Source organism: Echinops telfairi, unplaced genomic scaffold (genome assembly GCF_000313985.2).
Source record: "Echinops telfairi isolate 266 unplaced genomic scaffold, ASM31398v2 ScPeMD7_31;HRSCAF=116, whole genome shotgun sequence".
Classification (NCBI taxonomy): Eukaryota; Metazoa; Chordata; class Mammalia; order Afrosoricida; family Tenrecidae; genus Echinops; species Echinops telfairi.
In genome coordinates, this window is record NW_022103928.1 from 33742540 (window position 1) to 33748580 (window position 6041).

At 42.6% G+C, this 6041-nt stretch overlaps 1 protein-coding gene and 1 pseudogene across 1 annotated transcript in view; both read left to right on the forward strand.

Moving 5' to 3' along the window:
* Positions 1–6041, forward strand: part of ADARB2 (adenosine deaminase RNA specific B2 (inactive)) — a 708390-nt gene that overhangs the window by 518977 nt on the left and 183372 nt on the right. The window lies entirely within an intron of this gene.
* LOC115869538 lies at positions 2242–2516 on the forward strand (annotated as a pseudogene).

The window sequence follows — 6041 nt, forward strand, 5'->3', positions numbered from 1 at the left end:
CTTTAAGACCCCAGATGCTATATCTTTTAATAGCTGGGCACCAACAGCTTTCATCACCACATTTGCTTATGCACACATTTGTCTTCAGCGATCACCAAGCACTAGTTATTACCACTACATCTTGATTGCATGTCTGACCAACTTCAGGTGGAAGAGGTTATTAGAAATTCTAAATGTCTTCATTACTAGCTGTAGTGGTTGGTGTATAAATTTAAATAATAGTTGTTACCAATTTGGTTTCCTTGTATAGATTTAGATATGCGATCACAAGACAACCTTATACTTCAAGATACGTGTTCTCTTTGATGATGAAAGCAACTCCATTCCTCCTGAATTTATCATTCCCAACATTTTAAGCCATATGATTATCTGATATAAAATGGCCAATGCAAGTCCATTTCAGCTCAGTAATACTAAAAATATCAATACTTAGGTGTTTCATTTTTGACAATGTCCAATTTTATAAGATTCATACTTTATACATTCCACATTCTTATAATTAATAAGTATTTTCAGCTGTTTAATTTCATTCTGAGTCATGCCCCATCAGCACACAAAGGTCTTGGGTCACTGTAATTAGAAAAAGCAGCTATTCTTTTGTTGTATTGGGAATGTCTTCCAACCTGCAGGGCTGATATTCTGTCACTGTATCTGACAATGTCCCACAGCTTTTCACAAGGTTTTCAGTGTATCTGGCAATGTTCTGTAGCAATCAGTGGCTAGTGCCTCAGATGTGGGTGGCCTGTCCCTTCTTCATCATATGTTTTCAGTCTTAAAATTTTGAAGAGCAATGTTGTTACCTTGAGGATTAAGGTGTGCCTGACTCAAACCATGGAAGTCCAATAGTCTCAGATGCATGTAAAAAAATCTGTAAAATAAATAAGGAAGATCAGAAAAGAAGTGCTGCATGACAGTATAGTGTTGGTGTAGAATATTGAAAGTATCATGCAATTCCAGAACAAGCTAATCTGTCTTAGAAGAAGTAGAGCCATAATGCTCCTTAGAAGGGAGGAGGGCAAGATTTCATCTCTTTTACTTTGGACATAGTGTCAGCAGGGATCTGCTCCTGGGAAAGAGCATCATGCCGGTGGTAAAGCAGAAGGAGTAAGAAAGAAGAAGGCTCTCAACAATATGCATTGACACAGTGGCTACAACAATGGGCTATAACCCATCAAGATGTGTGAGGATGGTACAGGGCCTGGTGATATTTCATTTTGTTGTGCAGAGGGTCTTTCATTCAGAACCAATTCAATGACACGTATCACAAACAACAAACAAAGTCTAGTATGGATGCATCAATTTCAATAAGCTGTTTCCATTTTAACAGTGATGATTCAACAGCTAGAAACCATGAGTCTGGGGCTCATGGGAAAACAAAACAAAAGATTAAGATGCTGAAAACAAGGGAAGCGGGAGAGAGAAAGGAGAAGGAAGCCTAACGACAAAATCTATACCAATACAATTCTCACTACTGGTAAAGGTTATTGGGTTATCAAAATTAAAAAACACTGCCCACAAGTCTATTCCAACTCATAGTATCCAGAGTTTTTGAAAGTGTCCATCTTGACAGGAACAGACAGACTCACCTTTCTCCCATGGAGTGGCTGGCCATTAGAACTACCAAGCTGGTGCTAAGCCCAGTGCTTAGCCCCCAGAACTATCAGAGATCCTTACACAGGTTGCTACTTTCATACAATCCTGGTAGGACTATACCTGGGTTTTATGTGAAGCAAAACAATTTGGCAATACATGTGAATAAATTTATAGTTTCCTAGCTTTCTACTCCGGTTAACATTTATAGTCTTAGAAACTCACAAGGGGAGTTCTACCCTTACCTATAGGGTCACTATGATTCAGCATTGACTCCATAGCAGTGAGTGTGGTTTCATGTAATGTGACACAAATGGTTTGCTTTCAAGTATAAAGGTTAGAAGTTCAAGTCCACCAACTGCCATGTAAGAAAGGCTTGATGATCTACTTCTATAAAACTACAGCCTTTGGAATTGGAAAACTTTGAAACATAGTTTTACTCTGACATCCATGACGTCACCATGAGTGGAAACTGACTAGAGAGCAATGGGTTAGGTTTTCAGGAATAATTTTAGAAATTTATACACGTTTATTCAGTAATTTTACTTCTGATAATCCACTCATAAGAGAAAATTTGTGGGCAGAGAATCCTAGCTCCTGGGCCTGCCAAAGTTGTTTTCTCCTTCCGGACCCGAGGCCATAGCTGCAAACATGCTGTGCCCGATCCTCGATCAGGCCCAGAAGCACCCGAGTTTGATCCCTCTCTTCGTGTTTACTGGAGCTGCAGGTAGTGGAGCAGCACTGTATGCCATGTGTCTGTCATGTTTAATCCAGATGTCAGTTGGGACAGAAGGAACAACCCCAAACCATGGAATAGACTTGGTCTTAAGGAGCAATGTAAACTCTTCGCTGTGAATATGGATTACAGCCCACTGAAGAAAGAAGGCCCTACCTCTGAAGAAATGTTTTCCCATAAAGCTTCTTAGAATGAAGGTCTTCCAGAAGTTACCCACAATTTTTCATGTGACCAGGATCTTGTTATCTCCTAAATGCACGAAATCATGTTGGTGTGTCATGTTGGAGTTTACACTGAATAATAAACATCTGAAACTTGCTTGGTATGTTTTTCTCCAGCCTTTGATTCTCAGTCTGTAATATTGAGATGTGTCGACTGTAGAGAGCAGATCGAGGGGTTGTGTTTCGAACCCAGTCAGTTAGTCTCTTAAGTCCTGAGTTCATTCCATAGATATTCAGGGTTATTACATCTATCTGTGGACTCTGTGATGTCATTTTATCCCTCTCGTGTTGTGTGCTTTCCTACCTCCGTTTCTTTTTCGTGGGTTGTGCATATGTGTGTTTGTGGTTCATTCTTGCCTTCTTTCCATCTTTGAGCCAATGTTATCTTGGGGGCTGTTTTCCCTTTGATGGTCTCTGGGTGGAGTTGTTCTGTGTGGTGGTTGGTCTCTTATATGTGCTTGGTGAGTGTTGTGCTTTTGCCCATAGTGGGTCAGCAAGGATCTTTTATTGTGCTGGGTTCCTTTTAGCATAGTCTTTGAGTTTTTCCTTGTCCAGGAAGACTCTCACTTCTGCATCAACCTTGATAGATAATTTGGCTGGATAGAATATTCTTGGGTTTGCGTTATTTTCCTGCAATTTTCGGAATATGTTGCTCCACACTCTCCTCTTCTTCATAGTGTCCACTGATAGATCTGAGCATATTCTTATCTGCTTGCCTTTATATGTGTTTGCTTGTTTTTCTCTAGCTGCTTTTATAATTTTCGCCTTTTCCTCAAAATTGGATAGTTTAGCAACTATATGTCTTGTTGACTTCTTCTTGGGAATCAGTCTATCTGGTGATCTTTTGGCCTCCTGTATGGTTGTCTGGTTTTCATTCATGAAGCCAGGGAAGTTTTCCTCCAAGAATTCCATCACTACATTTGACGTTGATTTCCTTGATGTGTATTCCTCTGGTAATCCAGTTATTCTGATGTTGTTCCTTCTCATAGCATCAGACATAGGTCTGAAGTTTTCTTCAGCTTCTCTGATGGACTTGTTAGACTTTTTCTCACATTTATTAATTTCCGCTTGCAAGTCCTCTGGGTCAGTTCTCTCTCCTCCATTCGCTGTGGGAAATCCATGAGTTGGCTATTAGTTTTTGTTATCTCGCCTCTAAGCTCTTGTATTTCCCTTTGGTACATGGCCTTTATCTCCTCTGTACCAGATGACTTTACAGCAGAATTCTACCAACATTCAGGGAAGAACTGACACTATTCCAGAACATAGAAAAAGATGGAAAACTCCCAAACTCATTCTATGAAACTAGTACAACTCTGATACTTAAACTGGGCAAGGATCCCACAAGAATTGAGAACTACAGACCAATTTCCCTAATGAACATTGATGGAAAAATCCTTAACAAAATACTGGCGAATAGAATACAAAAGTATATAAAACAAATAATTCAACATGACCAAGCGGGATTCATACCAGGGATGCAGGGATGGTTCAACATACGAAAGACCATTAGTATTATTCGCCACATTGACATGAAAAACTATAAAAACCACATGATAATGTCGATATATGCAGATAAAGCATTTGACAACATCCAACACCAATTCCTGTTTTAAGACACTCAAGAAGATAGGAATGGAAGGAAAATTCCTCAATATAATACAAGCTACATATGCTTCCCTTATGTCCTGTATGACTCTAAGCAGCATTCTGAAGATTTCTTTCTATGGGAGGTCAATGTCTGCCTTTCTATGACTGCCATTAGGTCCAGGTCCTCCTCTGGCATTGGATTTTGTTTCTCTTTTCTTGTAGAAGCTGTGGAAGCAGCTTGATGGGGTTTTTTGTCGGTTTATTGGAATTAGGTGCCAGAGCCCTAGGCCCTCTCTTTGGGAAGTTGGGGTTGGTGTTTCTGTAGGTTGCCTATAGCCAACTGCCTTGAGGGGTTGTGTTTCACCTTTGTCCTGCTGAGGTTTCCCTCTCACCTTGGCCTATGCTTTGTGCTCCAGCCACCCTCTGCAGGGTCTATTTGCAGCTGTGCATGCTGTGGTCTGACAGAAAGTGTTGGCCTGAGCACAGGGGTATGTAGTTCAGAGATGGGGTGGGGATTGGGTGATCTGTTCCTAGCTACGGGCATTTCCCACAGGTAGGCAGGTGGAAAGGAGGGGCCTGTTAGTGTGCAGATCCACTGCTCAGAGCATGGCGGAGGCAGGGGTATTGCATAGAGAGAAGGCAGAATGCAGTGGGAACGGCCTGAAGGCTTGGGTCTCTAAGCCGCAGCTGCACAAGCTTCTGCCAGACTTGTGCTGGATACTTAGCAGGCCTGGAATCACAGCAGGATGGGAACCTCTGTGTGTGTTGGTTGGGGCAGGGGGGCTGGCTGGCGGGTCTGTGTGGCGCTCTGAAGCTAGGCAGAAGCCTCTGCTGTAATCCTGGCTGGCCTGTGCTGCTGGGGCATGAGCCTCTTGGTGTGTGTGTGGGAGGATGGGGCGGGGGTAGGCTGGTTGGCAGTCTGTGCGGAGTGCTGAGGCAGCATCTGGCTGACCTATGGTGCTGGTTGAGGCAGAGCAGGTGCCCTGAGACCGCAAAGAGGCAGCTGGTGGGCTTGAGATCTCGGGAGTCCACAGGGAGTGCAGGAGATGGGGTTGAAGTCAGCTCTGGTTCAGAGAAGTGCTCTGGGCTGTCTTGGGGATTGGCCGACAGCCTTTTCACCTCTACTCGGTCCCCAAATATCCCCACTCACTGATCTCCACAGAGCTCCAGGGGTAAGCTACCTACCTGGTTGCCATCTTGGCCCCTCGACTCCAGGTCTATTTTTGTTCTAGTTTCACATTATTTAATAGTTGTTACTTCATGGTGGGGGTTTTTTATAATCATTTTATTGGGGGCTCATAAAACTCATCACAATCCATACATCCATCCATTGTGTCATGCTCATTTGTATATTTGTAGCCATCATCATTCTCAAAACATTTCTTTCTGCTTGACCCCTTGGTATGAATGAGAAGCTGATAGCATGAAGCTGATACCCCCATGAACCCTTGATAATTTAGAAATTATTATTTTTATTTCATGTCCTACACTGTCCTATGTCTCCCTTCACCCACTTTTCTGTTGTCTGTCCCCCAGGGAGGGGACTATGTATCAATCATTGTGATCAGTTCCCCTTTCTCCCCAACCTTCCCCTTCCCCTCCTGGTATTGCTACTCTAGTTATTGGTCCTGAGGGGTTTACCTATCCTGGATTCCCTCTGTTTCCAGTTTGTATCTGTACCAGTGTACATGCTCTGGTCTAGCTGAATTTGTAAGGTAGAATTGGGATCATAAAAGTTGGGGATAAGAAACAGTAAAGAACAAGAAGAAAGTTGTATGTTTCATTGGTGCTATTCTGGACCCTGACTGGCTCGTCTCCTCCCTGGGACCCTTCTATAAGGGGATGTCCAGTTTCCTACAGATGGCTTTGGATTTCCACTCCACACTTCCCCTCATTCACAATGATAT